Genomic DNA, 20,803 nt, shown 5'->3' with positions numbered 1-20,803 from the left:
AAAACATACACAAAATACGGACGATAAACATGTATTATAATAATTATTGTTCGCTATACATTTTGTTGAATGTAATCCGATTAAACTTTTCATTTAAGTCGAAGAGTTTGTTAGGAAAACTAGTGGTTCGTATTCAAACTTTTCTCGTTGCCGTAAGAGGTACTTATCAAGTCCCCTCATATTTTTCCTTTTTCTTCTTTCAAACACATACTGTCCAGCAGACCAAATGAACAGAGTTGATATAAAACAATTTGTTCTTATTCAAGGATAGGTTTAAAAAAGAAGTGCATGTTCATCAGCATTGCTAAGCACTCACGTTTTTTTTAGAGCTTTAGATCGATTTGAATCTGGGTCACTGAAGTACCAAGAAAGACAATTCCGCTTACCTGAAACAGAAACCAAGACAAAAAACGTATTAGATATTTCAGAAAAAAAATGATTCTAAAAAAATATGTCAATGCCTGGGGTGTAAGCACAACTGCATCAGCGATGTTGAAAATTTCTTTTTGTGTTTCAATTTTCAGAAAAAAAGTCAACCAACATCATTTCTATGACCTTGGGATTAGTAGCAACCCTTATGGTTTAGAAGGTATCCCTTTGGACACTTTAATTGAGCACATCACCGACCTTTTCTCATGACAAGTTATGGATAGCGTGGAAAAATATTTGGGGTGTTGGGAAAATCAAACCATTTCATTTTGAAGATTTTGGAAGGATAAAAAAATAAAGGGTGAAACGATGAAAAGATTACTTGACTTTTTTTATCAACAGATTTTACAAACTTCAAAGGCAGACTTTTGATTGACTTTCATTTTCAAATCATGACCTTTCTCTGTTCGTCGGTAAATTACCTAAAAAAATAAAACGAATCGTCTAGGTGGTTAATTTAAATTCATCTCATGACCTTGCGTTTAACTCTCTGAGGCTCTATAAAGAATTTGCAGGCGTTTGAATTTTGATATTTTATAAATAGACTATACTTGATGAACTGGGCACAAAAATATCCTTAGTTTATAAACTGCAAAATCATTGAGAAAGTTACACTAAATACTTTAATGTAGTAAAATGTATGTGTTTAAATTGAAAATGCCGCCATGAGACGTCACAAGGTAGTCATTTTCTTCCTTTTAAATCTATTTTCTCAAATTTTCTACGACGGAAAAAATTGCAAAAAAAAAAAAAAAAAAAAAAAAAAAACAACATCTTTGAACCCGGCTCATAAAAAGCACTCTCAAAGAAAACAATACATTTTTTTCCCATGCAAAGTCTCCGAGGCTACATCGAGTTTAAGAGAAGTGCAAAACACGACTATGATGAGGCGACCAGGCTCTTTCACTCAAGTTTTTCTTATGAATCAATATAGCACTCTTCTCTGTGACTTGGCGAGGTTTCTGTGACGATAGTCCACTACTCGGCCGCGGCCCTGCCGAGCCAAGCAGCGAACCCTGGTCCCTAAGCCCTGGAGGGCTACCGCAAGTGCCTAGGCACAGATTAAAATCTGATGATGTGCTATCCTCAGTTCCGCTCCTTGATGTCGGGTCAAGCTTTTTCTCGTCGCGCTGTGCCTCTCATCTCCACTCAAGCCACAAATCTGAGGTAGCACTTTTATCCTCAATCTTTCACGTAGATTTAGCGTCCGCTCCATAGGTGATATGCCGCAAACGTTGCCACAAAATGGTACGATTTGGAATACAAAGAGCACGGAGTTACCCTCGCACCCGAAAATATAATTGATGCCGATATCAGAAAACGCTATTTGTGTTGTTCCCAAGTTTTTTTTTTCTCTTTTAGGTATCGAGAGTCTTTGTTATTGGCCAAAATTATTCTATTGTGAGCACAAAGTCCTCTATTTGACGACCGAAGTCTCATAAATGGAACAGGATTTGACTGTTGTAAAAACTTTTATTTTCATCACCCTAGCCGATTGATATTTAGGTACATGCTCTTTCTATGGAAAATTGGACAGTGCTCGTTAACAATGGTTGACAAAAATTCATCAGATGTTGCTGAACATTAGCATAGTAGTCGTCATTGTCGACGAGCATGCATGCCTTTACTTCATGGACATTTCACACTGAAAAAAAAAATTCTTGAGATATTATTTTGACTTACAGCGTCGTTTCTTGTCGACAAGATTTGGTTTTTTCGGGTTAAAGAAACTTTGTTTAGTTATCGTTTTTTTAACTTAAAATTAACGATTTTCAGCAAATTAGCAAATTAAAGACGCTTTTTTAACTTAAAAAAAAAAAAAAAAAAAAAAAAAACCTAACCTTGAGTTGAATCCGCACGGACCTAATTTAAAAAAAAGAACAAAAAGAAACGACGCTTTGAGTCAAAATAATATCTTACAGAAAAAAAATGTCAGTGCATCGTAAAATTTTCTTGTAAATTTGATCTTTGTAATTCTAATTTGTGGATGCCGAACAGATCATCGTGCATGGCATTATGACGAAACAACTCACTTGGCATGGTCGTGTTCAGAAAATGGCAGGAGACAGGTTGCTAAAGAAGGTCCTTGATTGGATGCTTCCTGGAAGGAGGCGCAGAGGGCGGCCAATGAAAGGTTGTAGGGATGGGATTGAAGCGGAAATGTTAAGGTGCTCAATACCAGAGGTGTTATAGTTTGACAGGTAGCAGTGGAGGTTTGGTGTCGTAGAGCGCCAAAGAGTGCCATAAAGCGACCTACATGTACATATGTATTTTGATCTTATTTCCTTCACAAGAATTTTCATTCCAGGGGCTCATTTTTTTTTTTTTTTTTATTTGTACCTCAGAAATGCCTAATTTTACAAATACTTTACAAGTCTTATCATTTAAATACCATTCATATCATATTAATTCAAGATTTACTTCAATTAAGTGTTAGCGTCCCGAGACACGCCGGAATTACCAACAGGTATATCATCGGCCGGGGTTATCCAGGGGTTCATATACTAAACAGTTCTGATTTATAATTTTGACAACATTGCACTGGTCTCCATGCTCCTTACTTGAAACGATCTAGCTGCACTATGTCTGTAATGTGTAATCCAATAGTCCACAGATCAACCTTCCTTGGCTCATAGGATAAGCCATCAGCATCACGCTACCCGCGACAGCCTCCCGCGGCCATCCAATACCCACCTTGTCGACTTAGAGATGACACGCGATAACATCTCGACCGAGAGTCACAAGACGGTAATTTATATTAAACTCTGCTCTGGTCCGTACTCGAGAGCTTACCTGTGAGGTACGAGTTAGAAAGCTCTCGCAGGAATTACGTTGTCCGCGGCGCAGAAAATCAGAAATACCGACGAGATGTTCAACCCTGGACACTAAAGTAAATGCAGACATGAGAGAAAAAATATCTTCACTGCGGGGAAAAGATCAGGATCCATTTTCCGCATCTTTTCAAAGACAATGTCGAGATGTTCGAAAAAGTGTACAAGATTTTGAAACTTTACTGAATAAAAAGCTCCGGCCGTGGAAGCCGCATTTACTGGCTATATAAACATACCGTTCGCGTTCTGGGCTCAGAGGTTGAAAATTCCGGGTGTGGCACCCGCAGCAATCGATGCTATGGCTCTAGCACCCGGAGCATTCGGTCTCTAAGCCCAGAAATGGCGGTAGTATGCCAAAACTATAGAGTACATAGAGTCGTAATGTAAATGGGAGAGCTGGCGCCATGTTCTGCTCGACGAATTCCGAGCCCGGTGTGCGCCGAGTTCGGGTCGCTTTTTCGATACATTTTCGATCCAAAATGGCGGTGTGGAATACGTGGTAATTCCTATCTCCTCTGTTGTTGTTGTTGTTGTTGTTGTTGTCATCGGATGGCCGGGTACCCGTGTATCGCAAACAATCGATTATGTATCGAAAAAGTGACCCGGCGTCACACAGGAGTCTCGGAATTCGGGACATGGAAAATGCTTAAAAGTGGCGCCAGCTCTCCCACTTACATTACGACTCTATGTACTCTATGGCCAAAACTCGAATATGTTCATGGTGATATTACAAAAAATCGAAACTCCCAGACAGTAAATGTGGCTTGAAACGATACCCCTGCAGCGTACTGATCGATTAGGGTGCAATCTGGTATCACAGGGATGTTTCGACGGAAACTTAACATTTAAAGTCGAATTTTCTTTCAAAAAACACAAAAAACAGTAAATACTGCGTTAAGCGTAAAATTGCATTTAAAGATGTCTTTCTTTTTCATTTTTACTTAATTATTATTTCATCTTTAATTGGGACAAATGAACTTACGTATTTCCTCAATAACGATAAAATAATGTATTTTTCCGACGGAATCGAGGGAGCAAGTTTCTAACGACAGAATCTCGGAGACTCTATCAGAAAAACACGGCTCTCTGTAAAAATGTCTTTTCTCCGGGGAGTTATCCTCGTGTGACCGAGATTACGGGCAAAGCTCCTCACACCGGAATGATTTTTCAGAGTAGACTCCTCTCCGCCGCTGTTGCCAGATTGCGCTGAAAATGCATCATATTTCCCGATACAACTCAATGTAAAATATCTACGTGTTTTCACACAATCTGGCAACCTTGCTCCCCGCTCACCTATTGCTCGATGACGTCATCCCGGAAAACGTACTCATACTGGAGCCAACAATGTGAACAGGTGTGATGCGGGGAACATAAAACTAATCTTTTTGAATCCCTGAAGAGCTGTGAAATGCTTTGAGGGGAAAGTCGATTGAAAATGTTGCTCAGGCGGGTTCAGTTATTACACCCTCTCCTTTCCCTCTATAAGGATGGATGCAATACGCTGTTGCCAAACTTAATAGCGCAGTCCTTATTTTTGCACCCCTGTCCGTATTATTACTTGTTTTAGGTCCGTTTAATGAAAATAGGGTTTTAGGTACAGATTGAAAGAAAGCTTCCGAGACGATACCTGGATTCTCAAATGGATTCTAAGAAGGGGGTGATTTGCTTACAACTTGTTGAAAAGGATTGAATAGGGAATTTCATACCACATACACTGAAAACAAAGTTAGGGTTATATAGACATGCCGTCCGCACCGGGATCAGGGGTCGAAAATTCCGGGTGCTGGAGCCATAGCTCCGGCTGCTCCGAATGCTACACCCGGAACTCCGGTCTCTGAGCCTGGAACGCGGACGGTATGTCTGTAAATCTCGTAAATACGGCTTCCACGGCCAGAGTTTTTTTTTTTTTTTTTTCAGTGTAACGATGAGAGTTTGCCTATTTTACGTAAAATGTCTCAATCTCAATGAGCTTATTCAGTATACTTTTCCATTGCATTTTTGAAAATTAAGGATTGCACCGAGTTTGCAGAATATGCCGGGATTTTTTGAGCAATAACAAGCAACCAAAAATGAGTGTAAAGTTGTGAATCCTGCTTTTCTATTCATACGTGCATTGAGCAAGAAGCAAAGATGGCGTTCGAAAATATCCGTCCTTAATTTGAAATCCCGCCTCGAACACACTTTCGACCGCGCAACCTTTCTGACCAGGGCCGGATTAAGGAGGTGGCCACATGGGCCGCGGCCCATGGCGGCAAATCTAAGGGGCGGAAAAAATTTGCAATTTTTTAAGTGTAGGTATAAAAAAAATCGGATTTATAAAAACAAAATTACAAACGAGAAAAGGCGACGAAATCTTTCATTTCCTGAGAGTATAGTAATTTCTAATTGTGTCGCCTCTTAGTGATACAAGAGACAGCACCCTCAATAAGTCGAGTTACGAGAGAAACCAAACACGCAATTTGGCCTAGAACGGCGCGACTTAGAGAGAAATGTTAACGAGGACTTAAGATGAAAAGGAGGAGCCCTCGGCGTGGCGATCGGCATGTAACACATATTAGCGCCTACAAAACTGTACGAATACTTCACGCAAAGCATCAAACACAGTGCGGTCATTGCGGTCAGCGTGAAACGGATAGCGCCTACAAGAATGCATGAATACTTCACGCATCGCGCCAAACACGGTGCGGTTCGCGTGAAACGCAAAGCGCCTACAAGACTGCGTGAATACTTCACGCATTGCGTCCAACACGGTGCGGTCTGCGCGGCGCGGCGGCGGAAGTTAAAATCATTGAACCGCATTTATGTTTGTTCTTTCGTAATTTTTTCGTTCATTTCTTATGAATGGGAGGCCTTGTCCACACGGAGATAGGTTTACGGAACTTAACTTTCGCGCAAAGTTTCGTGAACTTTTGCTAGCAGTGTTGACAGGGCTTTCCCAAAAAATGTGTTCAACACGAGTAAATGCGTCTTATGCACCCCTCCCCCGCTGACACGTTCATTTAATGGTTTTTATCGAGTTTCAAAACGAATTCGTGATCCATTCAAAGTGAATCCGGCTCTGTCTCTGACGCGATTCACAGTCCGTGCGACCGTGCATTGATAACGACTGCACAGTGCACATCACCATCACACATCGCAATGTTATTCTGTTTTCTCCCGATTCTAGTTCTTATATGAACGCATCTAAACAGTTGGGAGGCGTGAACGGTCGATTATCGATATTTCCCTATTTGAAGGTGTTGTAAAGGATTGATTATCAAGGGGCAAATACCCTGTCTGTCGATCCTTCTCCGTGGGTTTAAATGACAAATCAATCGATATATCGCAAAGCACGCCACGTCTCTTCATTTCAATCAAAAAGAACTACATCCTTTGTGACATGAGCCTTATCATGCGTGTATTCTTAAGGATCTCAGGGCTCATTCCAAAACGCATATAGTTCTTTTTGGTTTAAATACGTTCCAATGGGTTGGCGCGCCACGACGTGACAATGCAATATGACGATGGCGCCACCTGTGGATTGACAACCGAATACCTCACGGTAACCACCCCGATCTATGGTGTGGCGTGCTTTGAGATATATCGATTAAACTGTCATTTAAACCTATAGAAAGGATCGATAAACCGGGTGTTTGAGACGAACGCCTTAATGAATCGATGCTTTGCTATAGCTTCAAATGGAGAAAAATCGATACTCGATCATTCACGCTTAGCCAATGAAGAATATGTCTTGTTTCTATCTACATGATTTAAATAAACTGTACTAAAGTAATTAAAAATAAAAATTAAAGTTACATACACTGGGAAAAAACCACATTGGATCTATAGTCCAGACTCTTAAAAACATCGACAAGAAAAAATACTCTTGATTCAATCAGATTTAAGCTTAAATAAAAAACCAAGCCTCTTAATTTGAGCGAATTTCTTTTTGATTTAAGCTTAAATCTGATTGAATCAAGAGTCCTTTTTCTTATCAATGTTTTCAAGACTCTGGACTCTAGATCCAATGTGTTTTTTTTTCCAGTGTAATGATGTACAAGAGAGACATTTCTAGAGATAATCTGACTCCAGTGAAATATTTCTCTCCGTCTGAAATTAAAGGCGGATGAAGGCTCTGGTCCCTGACCCCCCATGTCACGACCCGAGCGATTTGCGTCTCCTTTTAATTATGTAGGTGGTAGTAAATTTTGAACCCATTCTTTCCTCTCACTAATGATGAAATGTAGAAGTAATCAAGTGACTAGATAAATTATAGAATAAGGATGGTTATATATGACAATACAGTCATAATCCTCTCCCGGGCTACCTCCGAAAGCGACAGAGAAGAGATTAAAATTCCGCGGGTTGATGGCGTATCTTCGAGAGACGGAACCTCAAGAAATCATCCGATCAATACGAATTCCTTTCAGCTGTTTCCAGCTTTCAGCTGTTTTACAGCTCTTCTCAAGTTCTAAATTAGATTTCCAAGTATTTTTCTCTCAGATTTTTATCAGTTTAAGTTGCATTCTAATGTTTCGGCAATTTAATCGTAAAATCCTAGGGTTGTTTTTGCATCCCGATGACAAGATTTTAGGAGGTGGGGCAGATGGGTTACCAACAACTTTTGCAAGACAACCTTGTAGCTACCATGAGGTTCAATAAACAGGCGCTGATTCTTGGCAGATAAAGCTGTCTTCTGACTAAACATTGTACATTATGAATTGGCAGAACAGCGATGCATCCTGGACGGTGAGGAAGGTGGTCCAAGTTCCAAACATAGTTTACAAAGTGCTCGAGATGAGCTGCTAACCTTTTTCAACCACGTTAATTGCCATCTAGTCGAGGCATCATGGCGTTCAAATCGAGACATTGCTATGTTCGAGACGAAAGTGGCGCGTGTACTCGGCCATTCATGGACTTCTAATCGCTCTTTTACGAACTTGGAAGAGCCGACACGTTACGTTACTCCACATCATTGCAAAGCGCGCGACAAGTTTCTAATTTTGTAATTTTGTCGCGACTGCCACCCAACTCATTACGTTTGTAGCGTAGAAGTGCACTCTTGCACGTTGTCTTAAGTTGAAAACCGTGTCTTTCAACGCACGGCTGCCAACTCAAAAATTGAACGATAGTACCTTCTGAATAAGTCTCATGAAGGAGCCTCGAGCTTCCAAGGAATGATAGTTACGATCCATGACAAATCATGTTAGTGGGATCGATGTCGGATCAAGAAAAATAGTATCTTCTGGGAGGTTACATTTGCATGTTCTTGCGGATTAGTCCTAGAGTTTCTTGAAAAAGAAGTCAGCAGTTCAAAATTAAAGCAATGTCAGATAATAATTAGCATTGAAAGATAATAAATGATTTTTTCATGGACGTACAAAAGGGAGGTCCAGGGGGGAAGGCTGGCCCTTTCCCTAGAATTGAAAATAGTATCAGCTGCCACCCCCCCCCCCCCTTAGAAATTCTGGTTGGTGGAGAAAAAATTTTCGTTGCAGATGATTATCTCGTTTAATGTAGTCTTATATGAAAACACCGTGTTCATTCACTCAGTGTCTTCTAAAATTGTCATCGTGAAAGCCTCAAAATGCGTCCAAATAGAGTTAAAATGTCAACAAATTTCCAGATGTGTTGAGTGCAACAATTCGAAATTATTTCGTACTGAAAGTAAAACAATAAACGTAATTTTTCCGCAGGAGTTGATGGAAAATCTACGTTGCGGAAGCCTCAAAATCCGTACAAATAGATTTAAAATTTCACAAATTTTCCGGAGGAGGCCCCCTAGACCTCCTGGTGGTAGGAGGGCCCACCCAGTGGCGTGGCGTGAATTGCGATGTATCGATTGTTAAAGAATCGATTATTAAGGTGTTCGCTGCGAACACCCTGTTTATCGATCCTTTTCCATAGGTTTAAATGGCATGACAATCGTTAATATCGCAAAGCACGCCACGCCACTGGGCCCACCTAGCAAAATGACCTACGTACGCCTATGGATTTGTTTGGACAACATGACAACTCCTGACGGAATGCACAATCTGCCTTAAGACTGGAAGCATCTACATTCATGCTCATCCAAGCCAGATGACAGGTCTATCAGATCGTCCCCCGAATTTTGAAGCGAGTTACCATGTAGCCCTGTCAAATGATCCCTGTTCTCCCCCCCCCCCCCTCGTTAGCTAAACCTCCTGCCTTGCCCTTAGCCCCTCGCTAACCTCGCGACCCTCGTGGCCCTAGCCTATCCGCTGCGTAATTAAGGATCCAGATTGACAGTGACGCTATTTTTAAGTACAGATGCATCTGCCTCCTTGCACTGAGATTTACCTCCCCGATCTCAGTTTAGTCTTCGTATAACGTCAGACCTCATTACCGCTATTATGTCGTCAGATTCAAGGTGCACGTATGTCAATCTCCAGACCTCTCTTCTTTCTTTGATATCTCTGGCTGCAGTCCCCAGCAAAGATGTGAATCCCCGAGTAAAAGTGAATCAGCCTGACGTCAGGCTATGTTTTATAAACTACCCTGAGTCAGACTGATTTAGGCTGATATCAAACTAATGTCACTATAGGGTACTTTATATGAAACATAGCCTGACGTCAGGCTGACCCACTTTTACTAGGATCCTTAAATCAGGAGCCGTTCGTCATCAGTAGACCAGTTCTCCGGAGTAACACCATTTTATTCACATTCCCGTTCACAAACACTTACAATTGAGTTATTCACACTAGAGCAGAGTGTGGGATCCGACGATTTAGGGCTGAAATCACCTAAGATTACATAAGGTTACAAAGGAGAGTATCTCCGTTGATATCAAACGTAGAAATTTGACGTTTGAGAAGAATAGCTAATCCATAGAATTCAACCCCTAAATTGGGTATGATTTTTTAATGGCATGACTGGAGTATTCCGCCAAGAGAGTACAGGTACAGGTACTCATGATGGCTTCTTTTTAACACTAAATGGAGTAAAAATTTAAAATACGTAAATAAATATTTCTTCGTAGAAGATTTCACCTTTTAATATGATTACTTTCAGACTCTCGCTCAATTTTCTCGTTGCATCTCATGATAAGAGTAGTATTCTGCCGTGCCAAGGAAGAACGCTGTATATGAACCTTCAGCCATTGCCATATTTCCGCCAAAAAATTGAATTTACTGCGAACATTGCGCACATTTTTTTTTTCAGAGAATTTCGTGCGCAATTTAATCTTAAATGTCTGAGAATTTCAAGGAAAAATGTGCGTAATTTCCTTCAAAAATACATGTTTCATCCAGGGAAATTTGGCAACTCTCGGATGTTCATACGGCGTTTTTCCTTAGCACGGCAGTATTTCGTGTACAAAAAAGAGTCCCCACGGGTACCCGTCCGTCGCAGGAGTCGTGATCCTTTTTTCGTCGCATTTTATGATTAAGTATAGTATTTAGTGTCCAAAAAAAGGCCCCTATGGGCACCCGTCCTTTGGCGAAGTGAGCCTCGTGCTTGGAGGCAATTGCTATCAAAATTTAATAAATTCATTTGCAGTTACGGCGCATCTACGTTCGAACCTGTCATAATTCATTATTGCACCCAGGTCGAATGGTGATGATATCGCTGTATGTACATGCCGCGCCTCCTGCAAGAGAGCGTGCAAAGCGTGCGCGCATTCGACCCATCTGGCTCGGCATGTGCTGAATGTGCTATTTCCGACCGCGAATTTTGATAGTGCACTAAGTTGGGGCAATTTTTTTGCGTCGAGTGTAAATATTGTGTTTCTGGCCTCGGTTCATTGCGCCATGCGCCGGCGATTGACTCTTGGCTCCCACCTCCCACACGCGTCGTCGTCGTATAGTTTGTGGCTTCGCCTTCTGCTGAAAAAGAATCCGGCTCCGGCTGAGATCAGTATTGATCCCACTTACCGAAGTGGCAGTGATCGCGATAAATTGCGATTTGATCGGAGAATGTAGCGCGATTTTATCGGCGTCGATTTTTATTGCAATATTATCGGATGAAAAATTGCGATAAATTGAGATATGATCGCATAAACTTGCAATAAAATCGCGATTATATCGAGTAAAAAATCGCGATAAATTGAGATGAAATTTCGATTTTATAGAGACAAAATTGCGACAAGATTGAGGACAATCGCTCGAATGTTAGCGATTTTATCGCCAAAAATTTTCAAAATATTGCAATTTATCCGTTGGAAACTGCTACATGGGATGACCAAAATTCAGAAACCCCGTCAACTCCCATCATTGTAAATAAATTTTTGTGACGAGACTTGCCGATTATACATCAATTATTATGCATGGTCAATCCTTCGAGTCCCGAAAAGAAGATGACGCCACTCCAAGTGACGTCGTCAGTATGCGACGCCTTAATTAATGCGCGTTTGACAAAGGAAATGAAACCTCTTTCTTTTTTGTTTTTCTTTCTTTTCTGTACGTGCCTATGTAATTACATGAACTCGCTCCTCCGAACCTATAAATGTATGAGTCATATGCACGGTAATCATGCAAAAATCATACGGTGTGATTTTTGATTATTCCGGCCGTTTTCTTACGACGAGTGTCGATAAATATGTTCTCAATGGGAGGAGGAAACACACAACGGCCAGGAAGATCTAGAAGTTGAAGTCATTCGTGTATCGGGGTTAATTGATTCATAGGATCGAGTCGCACTGTGTTCGGAGCGCCAGACAGTTTTGAACCTTCAAGAGCCATCAAAAGTTGACGCGCCGTTGGCAAATGTCATCTTTTCGTCGTTTGAAGACAGATCATTTTGAGCTAGACAATTACACAAAACAAAATTGTCTATCAAGTGATTGAAATGAAAATTGATGGAAAAAAATCATCAACGAATTTAGAACTGGAATCCTTCACTTAAAAGATAGAAAAAGTTTACTGAATTCATAACCGAAGATTTCGGCTTCGTTTTATAGTCTAAATTTTTTAAGTTCCAAGTTGCTCAGGTTTGTGGATCAGAATCTAATGATTCGCGCTCGAAATCGTGCCGAATACTCTCTACACAAGTTACTCAATTTAATTTATTCAAATTTGTTTCTATCACACTCCTGGCGGTCAGCCAAACGATACCTATGGATCGCACTGTTTCCTGGAAAATGTTGCTACCTGGGTGAGTTCAAATAAGCGTCTAATTTGGTGTCCCGAGCTGTTTTAATCGTCATAATCTGAGAATCATGGGCAGATCAAATTTTTTTCTCATTTTCCACACTATTGTTGACTATTACATGCTACTTCCCACTTTATTTGGACTGAAATAAAAATTTAGGAGAACTTTGAATGTGCAAATTGCCTACATTTGTCCCAAATTTGCGTGTCCCCCGTGCCTGGTTCTTGACTTTAAATCGATGTTGCAACATAACTAGAGTGATTATTTGAGAAAACTTTATCGCAGATGATAGGTAATGCTTTTGAATTTGAGAAAAAAAATATGTCAATTTATTTTTTGCTCCATCAATAACTTTTTCACGCGCTAGAATCATTGCCCCGAGCAACAGTCAGCAACAGTCAGGAGAGACATGGCAACGATGTAATAAGCTCTAAATGACTGCCGTAACGTTGAGGTTTTTCCAAAAACGACTTTTTTTGTTTTGATTGAATAGTTCACACGTCGTAGATGGCAAAAATTCTGAAATTCGCAAATTTTTGTGCAAGATTAACGCCATTAATGATGCCAAACAGAATGCTATACATGATAACTAACAGGGCGTCAAGCATACACACACACACTAATATCAGCTCGTAAAATACTTTCGAAGTGTGCGTTAGGGAAAATTTTCTCTTATTCAGATCCTCTAGGACGTGCTACTAAATATTCCGTAAAAAAAAACACCAAAATTGTCTTTACTGTTAGAGATAAGCTTAAAAAACAGCTTATTCCATCCTGTCCCGTTCCATCTTGTCCCGTTCCATCCTGTCCCATATGTTTCCATCCTGTCCCATGTCCCACTGTAGTGGGACAGAGTGGAAAACTGTTACAACTGAGACTTGCTTGTTTAAGCCCTGTAGGCGCTCTTTTCTACCGATTTAAGTGAAACTTGGTACCCGGGGGTATTTTTCAATGGGGAACTCGAATTTTTAGTCGAATTTTGAAAATTCGAAAATCCAAGATGGCGGACATGACCTAAAATGCTATCGCAGCGCCTAATCAACTAGGACTTGTTTGTTTAAGCCCTGTAGGCGCTCTTTTCGACCGATTTAAGTGAAACTTGGTACACGGAGGTATTTTTCAATGGGGAACTCGAATTTTAGTCGAATTTTCAAAATTTGAAAATCCAAGATGGCGGACATGACCTAAAATGCTATATCAGCGCCTAATCAATCGATTTACGCAAAACTTGGTACCCGGGGGTATTTTTGAATGGGAAACTCGAATTTTTAGTCGAATTTTCAAAATTCGAAAATTCAAGATGGCGGACGTGGCCTAAAATGCTATCTCAGCACCTAATCAGTCGATTTACGCAAAACTTGGTATCCAGGGGTATTTTTGAATGGGAAACTCGAATTTTTAGTCGAATTTCCGAGATTCGAAAATCTAAGATGGTGGCCGTGGCTTAAAACACTATCTCGGTGACTAATTAATTGATTTTTATGAAACTGGACCGGAAAACCTTGGTATAAGGAAAAGAAAGGAAATTTTAATAGGGGTGCAATAGGGTTTCTTATGTATCTTAGGCTACGAAATCGAAAAATTCTTGTTTTTTTTCCCATCGTGCACAGATTCTCCCGGAAAATTGACTCTTCTGGAAAAGCTAGACTTTTAAGGAAAATTCCGATTTCTCCGGAAAAATTCCGAACTTTCCCAGGATAAATCGCATTGATACAGGTAAATGGAGGTGTTCTTCAGAATCAGCGCCAAAAATCTACTCCGAAACCATCGGCAAATCTTCGGAAAATCAAAAATAAAAAAAAAAAAAAAAAAAAAAAAAAAAAAAAAAAAAAAAGTTGACCGGTGTAATTGTTATGTTAATGTAAGTCCTCAAAATTTCCTGGCTTTATCACCACTTCAGCGGGTACACGCCCACTCGAAGTTTTAAAATTCGGTGTTTTTGATCCATTTTGTATTGCAATATTCCAAGAAATAAAAGCTTCTTCTCGTGTGAAACGAAATCAGTGCGCATTTTGATAAACAGACGGAACTGTCTAAAAGACAAGCAGAATAAGCTCCAGATATCTTTCATGACAGATGAATTTTTTCTTAATTTTTTTGGTTCTGCAAGATATGAAAGGGTTACATGTTTTCAATTATGCTTTGATTTAGTGATCGACGATGCTTTTATGACGATTGTGTTCAATTTTTAGTTAAAAGTATTATATGTCACCTCTGAGATGAAAATTTAGGAAATCAGGCAAAATTACGGCAAATTTTGGGAAGTGATACACTTGACGGTGGAAATTCGGGTTTAAGCCCAACTATTAAGCTCGACGAGCTATATTTCCTAAGTCTACACCTAATGATAGTCAAAATAAAGTTTGGTTTGCCCAAAAATTCAGAAAAAAATTTTGGGAGGAAATAGAACCTGGAATTTGACCCTTATTTGAATTCACCCACCTCTTGTGCACGCTTATTTAGGGAGATGTCACATTAAAGAGTATCTGCCTATCTAGGTATGAAGAACGATTGGGCTCTCATTCCAATTCAGAAGCTACGTTGCTGGATTGGTTGGGGGAGACCTGGCGTCATAAGAGAGGGAAAGTCTTATGAGCTTGCCACACCCAATTTCAAGGAAGTAAACTAGTATACCGGCCTTTCCGAGCTCTATCCCCTTCCATCTATTCCAATATGGGGATATCTCAACAATGATAAACAAATCATTCCATGCTAAAAATGTTCCATGTGTTCCTATGAAAATTTAATGGGGATTCATGGGAATCATACGAGGACCTATGGGAGCTCATGAGTGCCCGTGAGGGAAACCGAAGTGCCCATGGGGAAGACACGGGTGCCCATGGGGAAGACTGGGGTGCCCATGGGGAAGAAACGGGTGTTCATGGGGAAGACCGAGGCGCCCATAGGGATCCCAGGTTCTTTCGTGGGTCAAATTGCCATGTGTCCCTGTGGGAAATTTGGATGTATTTCTACCAAACAGAACTATGTGCATGTGGGAAATATGGGGTGTACTCGTTGATCGATGATCTCGACCGTATAGTAAGAGTGAATGGGAATCATAAGGCTCCAATGACGTCAGCGGTGACGACGAAACCGCGGAACCGCAGACGATCCCAGGCATTAACTCATGAGCCCTGTCCACAACGCTCTAGACACATGCCCGCAGCTCATGATGAGTCCCGCATATAATTGGCACGTAGTTTCGTTTGGCAGAATGTAAAATCCCGCTATTCCAATTCAGCAAACGGAACTAGGTACCAACTCATGAGCCGTGGGCAGGTTTCTAGAGCGTTATGGACAGGGCGCATGAGATGATGTTCGGGATCGTCGTTCCGCGGCTTCGTCGTCGCCGCTGACGTCACTGGCGCTTTATAATTCCCATTCATTCTTACGGCCCTCGACTAACGAGCACATCCACATCTTTCTCACCTGCACAGAGTTCTGTTCGGAAGGAATACGTCCGATTTTTTAACAGGGATCAACCAGTAATGCAGTAAAGAAAACTTAAGTTATTTTTAGTTTCGTTGTTTAGCACTTTTACTGGTCTCTCTTTCTTCATATGTGTCAGTTTGGGCACATAATTCCCCTGGTTTCCTCTCTTCCCTCTCGTAAGTATGCGGAGCTTTGCCTTGTAAAGTGTATGTTTGGCAACTGGGCCACGAGCAACGCGAACTGCTAGAGACATCCGCATGCAGAACAATTGGACTGTTTTGTTGGCGATCCGCTCAAGAGGCAAGCTCTTAAAAGCGGTGGCTACGGCGAACAGACGAGGCTCTAAGGGCTCACGAGTAGTTGGGATTCTGCCGGACTTAACCGAAAATGGCTGTGGTGAATGGTGAGCGACGAAGTGCGACTTTTTCAACGTCCACTCCTCAACATCCGCATGGCATGCACTTGAGTCCCAACAGCCGACGCGGGATGAGTGATGAGTGACGAGAGACGCCACTCACACTCAAGTGCCGCACAGTGCGGATCAAGTTAATTGGAGAGGTTGGACATGAAATTTTTGACTAAAACTGCAAAATTTGATATTTATTCCGTCACATTTTAAATTTTTACGGGTGTTCCTAAAAGAGAATTTCACGAGGAAACCAATGGAACCACTTTTAGAACCTCAAAGTTTTGTATGAACGGAGTTATGAGCGTTTAAAGTTCCCAAATTTTGTCCGACGTCTCCTATGGACTCGATCCACTGTGCGCCGCCTCAACTTTGTCCGTGACTCTGGACCACTTTTTGGAGCTTTGACGCTGCCAACCCACTTGTAAAACACGGAACGAAACGGTGGGCCGATTATTGAAATTGATAGACAAAGCTATAGACAGAGAAGACAAAAGGAATTCGGAGGGATCCTATGGGTGGATGCGGGTGGTTGCAATGGACAAAGGAGGTATAGGTAATAGACTAACTAATGGACAAACATAGTTGACGAGGGGCTTGCGTACGCAGGAATTTGAAAATGCAAGAAGAAGTCACGCATATTGTGCGTTACGGAGTTGATTTAAATTTGTTTGACCCACTCATCGATATTTTAGGGCGAGTTCAACCTTGAAAAATCTATTTATTTGTTTTGATCTCCTGTGTGCTATCCATCAGCATGCCTCAATGACACAGCGGCCGATTCGCACGGGTAACAAAAAATCCTTTACGATCAGGAACAAATCAGCTGTAGGGCAAAATAGAGTGGCCAAGAGGTTAAACAAACTTATGGTCAGTTATTCAGACGCGCAACGCCCCCGATACATTTTTCAATGTCGTTTCCTGATTCCGGCCGCCTTACCGCACCGCGGCGCGGCGCGGCGCCACACAATAGACGCAAGCTGGATAAGTTCACCAGCTAAAAATCTTGCGATTAACGTAAATTGAGAGATTTCACGAAGCCCGTGGCGGATAAAAAACAACAATGTGGAGGTGCGATGTTTTCAAATATCTTAATGTTGACAGATCACTTTCTGCTTAACGATCCTCAATTCACCGCGTATCGAGCATCTCAGCGATGCGACGTTCTTCTGTGAACTCTCGGCAAAAATAGTTGCGTCGGTACTTACCGCGGTGCCATACATTGCCCGAGAAACGACGATTCTGTGCGAGAATATGTCTTGATTCATAGTGCCCGACAACATCGGTACTAAATTCGCAAAATCCATTGCTATTTCTGTGGGATCAAAGGGTTGGCCGGCTTTCCTGGTTATTAAAACTGGAATGCGAGTGAATAACTTGAAAAATTCGCAAGAATAATAATAGCTTGTCGCGTGGATATGGAAAGGTTATAATAGGCATCGCCCACCTCTTGTCGATTGCTCGTAAATTACTTGCTAAATTTACCTTCATTGAGTAAACATAATGACAGCTTTCATAGTAAGACCTCCGGACCTCCCCCATACAGCGTAACAGTGAGTTAAGTTGCGACACTTTTAAAGTAACGAGTAAAAAGTACCCTCCAGACCCCCCCCCCCCCTTGATGAGGTGTCCATCCCCCCCCCACCCACACACAAAGTTCCTAGTTCTCCTCATCCCGCTCAGCAGAGCTGGATTATCCATATTTTGACATGTTACTCCGGTGTACATTATTACTAAGAGTTATGCCAAAATATATTTTACATTTATCACCGCTCATTTTATGTCGTGATATATTTTTGTGTTTTACGACATTTGTTCTTGTATGCGGACGAGAATTTACCACACAAAGATCTACAGCCGTAAACTATGCAAAATCGTAAAATATCCCTCTAAAAATAAACGATGAATTTTTTCACCTTTTCGTCATAAGAGAGAAACGAATGGCACGTATAAGTTGTATCTGAAATGAGGCTGAAGTTGTAGTTCCCTACTACAAAATTTGGTCCAATTGATGAATCAATCATTCAAGAAACGCATCTTCGGAACACAGCTCATCGAAGGTGAAACTTCCGCAACCACGTATCTTGGTTTGCGACGTTGCAGATTTTTTGTCATACTTTAATTTTTCAATTGGAGAACTGTTAAGTCAATTCGTAAAAACTTGGGTGAATTTTCCTCTCTGCCCGAAGCATATTCTGAGAAAACTTCAAGGAGTAATATTGGTACGTTATCCTGTAACAAAATGAAACGGGATCGGCAATTTATAAACAACGCAAACAAGATACTTGGTTTGGGAGTTTCACCGTCATCATGCTCTTCAAACATTCTTTGGGTTCGCATATAGAATCTACTACTAACACTTACTCGATATTTTCAAGTTTGAATAATGCGCAGTGTAATTCGGCACAGGTCACTCACATTGCAGACCCATGCGTAAAGCTTATTATGAAATCCAGAGCGGCTGAGCCTTGGTTTGTTTGTTTAGAAGAAGTCTGACGACGGTGTATGGTGTTAATAACTAGTGTGTACCCCCAACGCTTTGGCGAGTGAACATCAGAAAAGAAAATGACCCAAATTTGTCTAGTGAGTTGCCTATTTTGCTCGTTAAGAAAAAGGATTCAGAATTTGCATACGTGACCGCAAAAATGAGGAGAAAGCAAGGACCATGAAACCGGGAAAGGCCGCAGAAAGAATTTTTGAACCCACTGTTCGTGCGCTCTCTTCTCGCCTTGAAATAGTATATAAATAAAAAACTAGGAAAAAAGTTGGTCAGAGTCACTAAAATCATCTCAACAGTCACCAGTCTTGGTCTGGAAACTCTCCAAATGAATAATCAGATTCAGAACTTAATTCTCAAATTTTTTGTTTTCGTAAATCTAAATTTCTCACTGATCCTTAACCAGAGACAAGGAGAAACCATTTATCAGCCTCTGGAGTAACGTCTTGGTGACAGGGGGTAACTTTCAGTTTTAGGGATTCAATATTTTCTTATGGATAATTATTGTAATAAGGCAGCGAAAATCACCAACCTCCAGTTTGGCTTTTCACCTACCAGCTAGATGGCTCATGAGCCTCAGGTGACGCAATTTGCCAAACAAGTTTACCAAACTTCGGCTTGTTTGCTGCACGAAATGCTAAACACATTGTCAAAACTCCCCGCAGGACGTAAGGCAACGTAGGAGTCCCGAAAGCAATAGCTGCCATCATTGCCAAGATACCAATGGAGGAGTTCACCTCATCTCTGCCCATTACTATCTCCCAGTACATTCGATATATGTTTTTAAGAGTGAGTGAGTATCCATAAGTAACTTATGATTACTGTTAGATCTGCTGTTTTTACTGAAGTTAGGATCGGAAAAGTACATGATGTTAGCACGTAGGAATGGTAATACCTTCAAGACTCATTTTCCTTAATTTTGTAATATCTATAGTTTGATCCTCTTACTACTTTCCAGATATCTATGCACATGTTACACAAGGGCTCTTTAAGTGAGATCATAAGACTACGGTCATACCAGGGCCGGATTAAGGGGATGGCCACATGGGCCACGGCCAATGGCGGCAAATTTTGCAATTGTTTTGAATGTAGGTATCAAAAAGAGAGAGAAAAAAATCTGATTCAGAAAATAAATTACAAACGAGAAAAGACGACAAAATCTCTCATTTCCTGAGGGTAAAAGTACAGTAATTTCTAATTTTGTCGTCTTTTTCGGTGATACAAGAGACAACACCTTTAATTAGTCGAGTTAAGAGAGAAACCAAACACGCAATTTGACCTTGGAACGGAGCGGCGCGGCTGTCGGCATAAAACACATAGCGCCTACAAGACTCCATGAATACTTCACGCATTGCGTCAAACACACTGCGGTCAGCAGTGGTCGGCTTGAAACGCAGAGCGCCTACAAGACTGCATGAATACTTCACACATTGCACCAAACGGTGCGGTCAGTAGCGGTCGGCGTGAAACGCATAGCGCCTACAAGACTACATGAATACTTCACGCATTGCGCCAATACAGTGCGGTCGGCGCGGCGGTGGAAGTTAAGATTTTTAACCACATTTATGTTTGTTCTTTCATACATTTTTCGTTCGTTTTTTATAAGTGGAAGGCCTTGTCCAAACAGGGATGGGTTTACGGAACTGAACTCTTGTTAGTGTTGACAGGGCTTTCACAAAAATTGTGCCCAACACGAGTAAACGCATCTCATACACCCTTCCCCCACCGGCACGTTCACTTGATGGTTTTTATAGATCGTATTCGACAGATCACTCAGGTGAGATTATAGTGATATCGATTGGTTCAATATGTAATCACAGTCTCAAAAGTCAATTCAGAAATCTGAGGTAACGGGTCTTATGTGATCGAATTTTTATTCTCTCGAGTACCAAATGGCAATGAAAAGTGAAATTGTCAGGAATTTTCTCATTCTCAGCTTTTCTAAATTAAATCCTAAAATGTTTGTTTGGGGTTATGTTCTACACGGAAAAAACGAGCTTAGGGTTGGGACCTACATGTTAGTGCTGGGCACTAACGAGGGTTAGATCAAATGGAGCCAGCAAGTCAGAGGAGTGCTGGGCACTAAACAGCTCGAGGCTGGGTCACTAAGGAAGAAGTAGT

The 20,803-nt window shown here is 41.1% G+C and overlaps 1 protein-coding gene and 1 long non-coding RNA gene across 2 annotated transcripts in view; both read right to left on the bottom strand.

Annotated features, from left to right (window-relative positions):
• The window catches only part of LOC109036592 (phospholipid phosphatase homolog 1.2 homolog), a 71,360-nt gene that overhangs the window by 38,792 nt on the left and 11,765 nt on the right, over positions 1-20,803 (bottom strand). The window lies entirely within an intron of this gene.
• LOC140225478 (uncharacterized) lies at positions 16-17,698 on the bottom strand. The gene is made up of 2 exons (XR_011900561.1): positions 17,394-17,698; positions 16-386 (listed from the first exon to the last, which is right to left on the bottom strand). It is a non-coding gene; the product is annotated as an uncharacterized lncRNA (long non-coding RNA).

Source organism: Bemisia tabaci, chromosome 1 (genome assembly GCF_918797505.1).
Source record: "Bemisia tabaci chromosome 1, PGI_BMITA_v3".
Taxonomy (NCBI): domain Eukaryota; kingdom Metazoa; phylum Arthropoda; class Insecta; order Hemiptera; family Aleyrodidae; genus Bemisia; species Bemisia tabaci.
The sequence above is the reverse complement of the archived record's forward strand: the minus strand, read 5'-3'. Positions and strand labels throughout refer to the sequence as shown.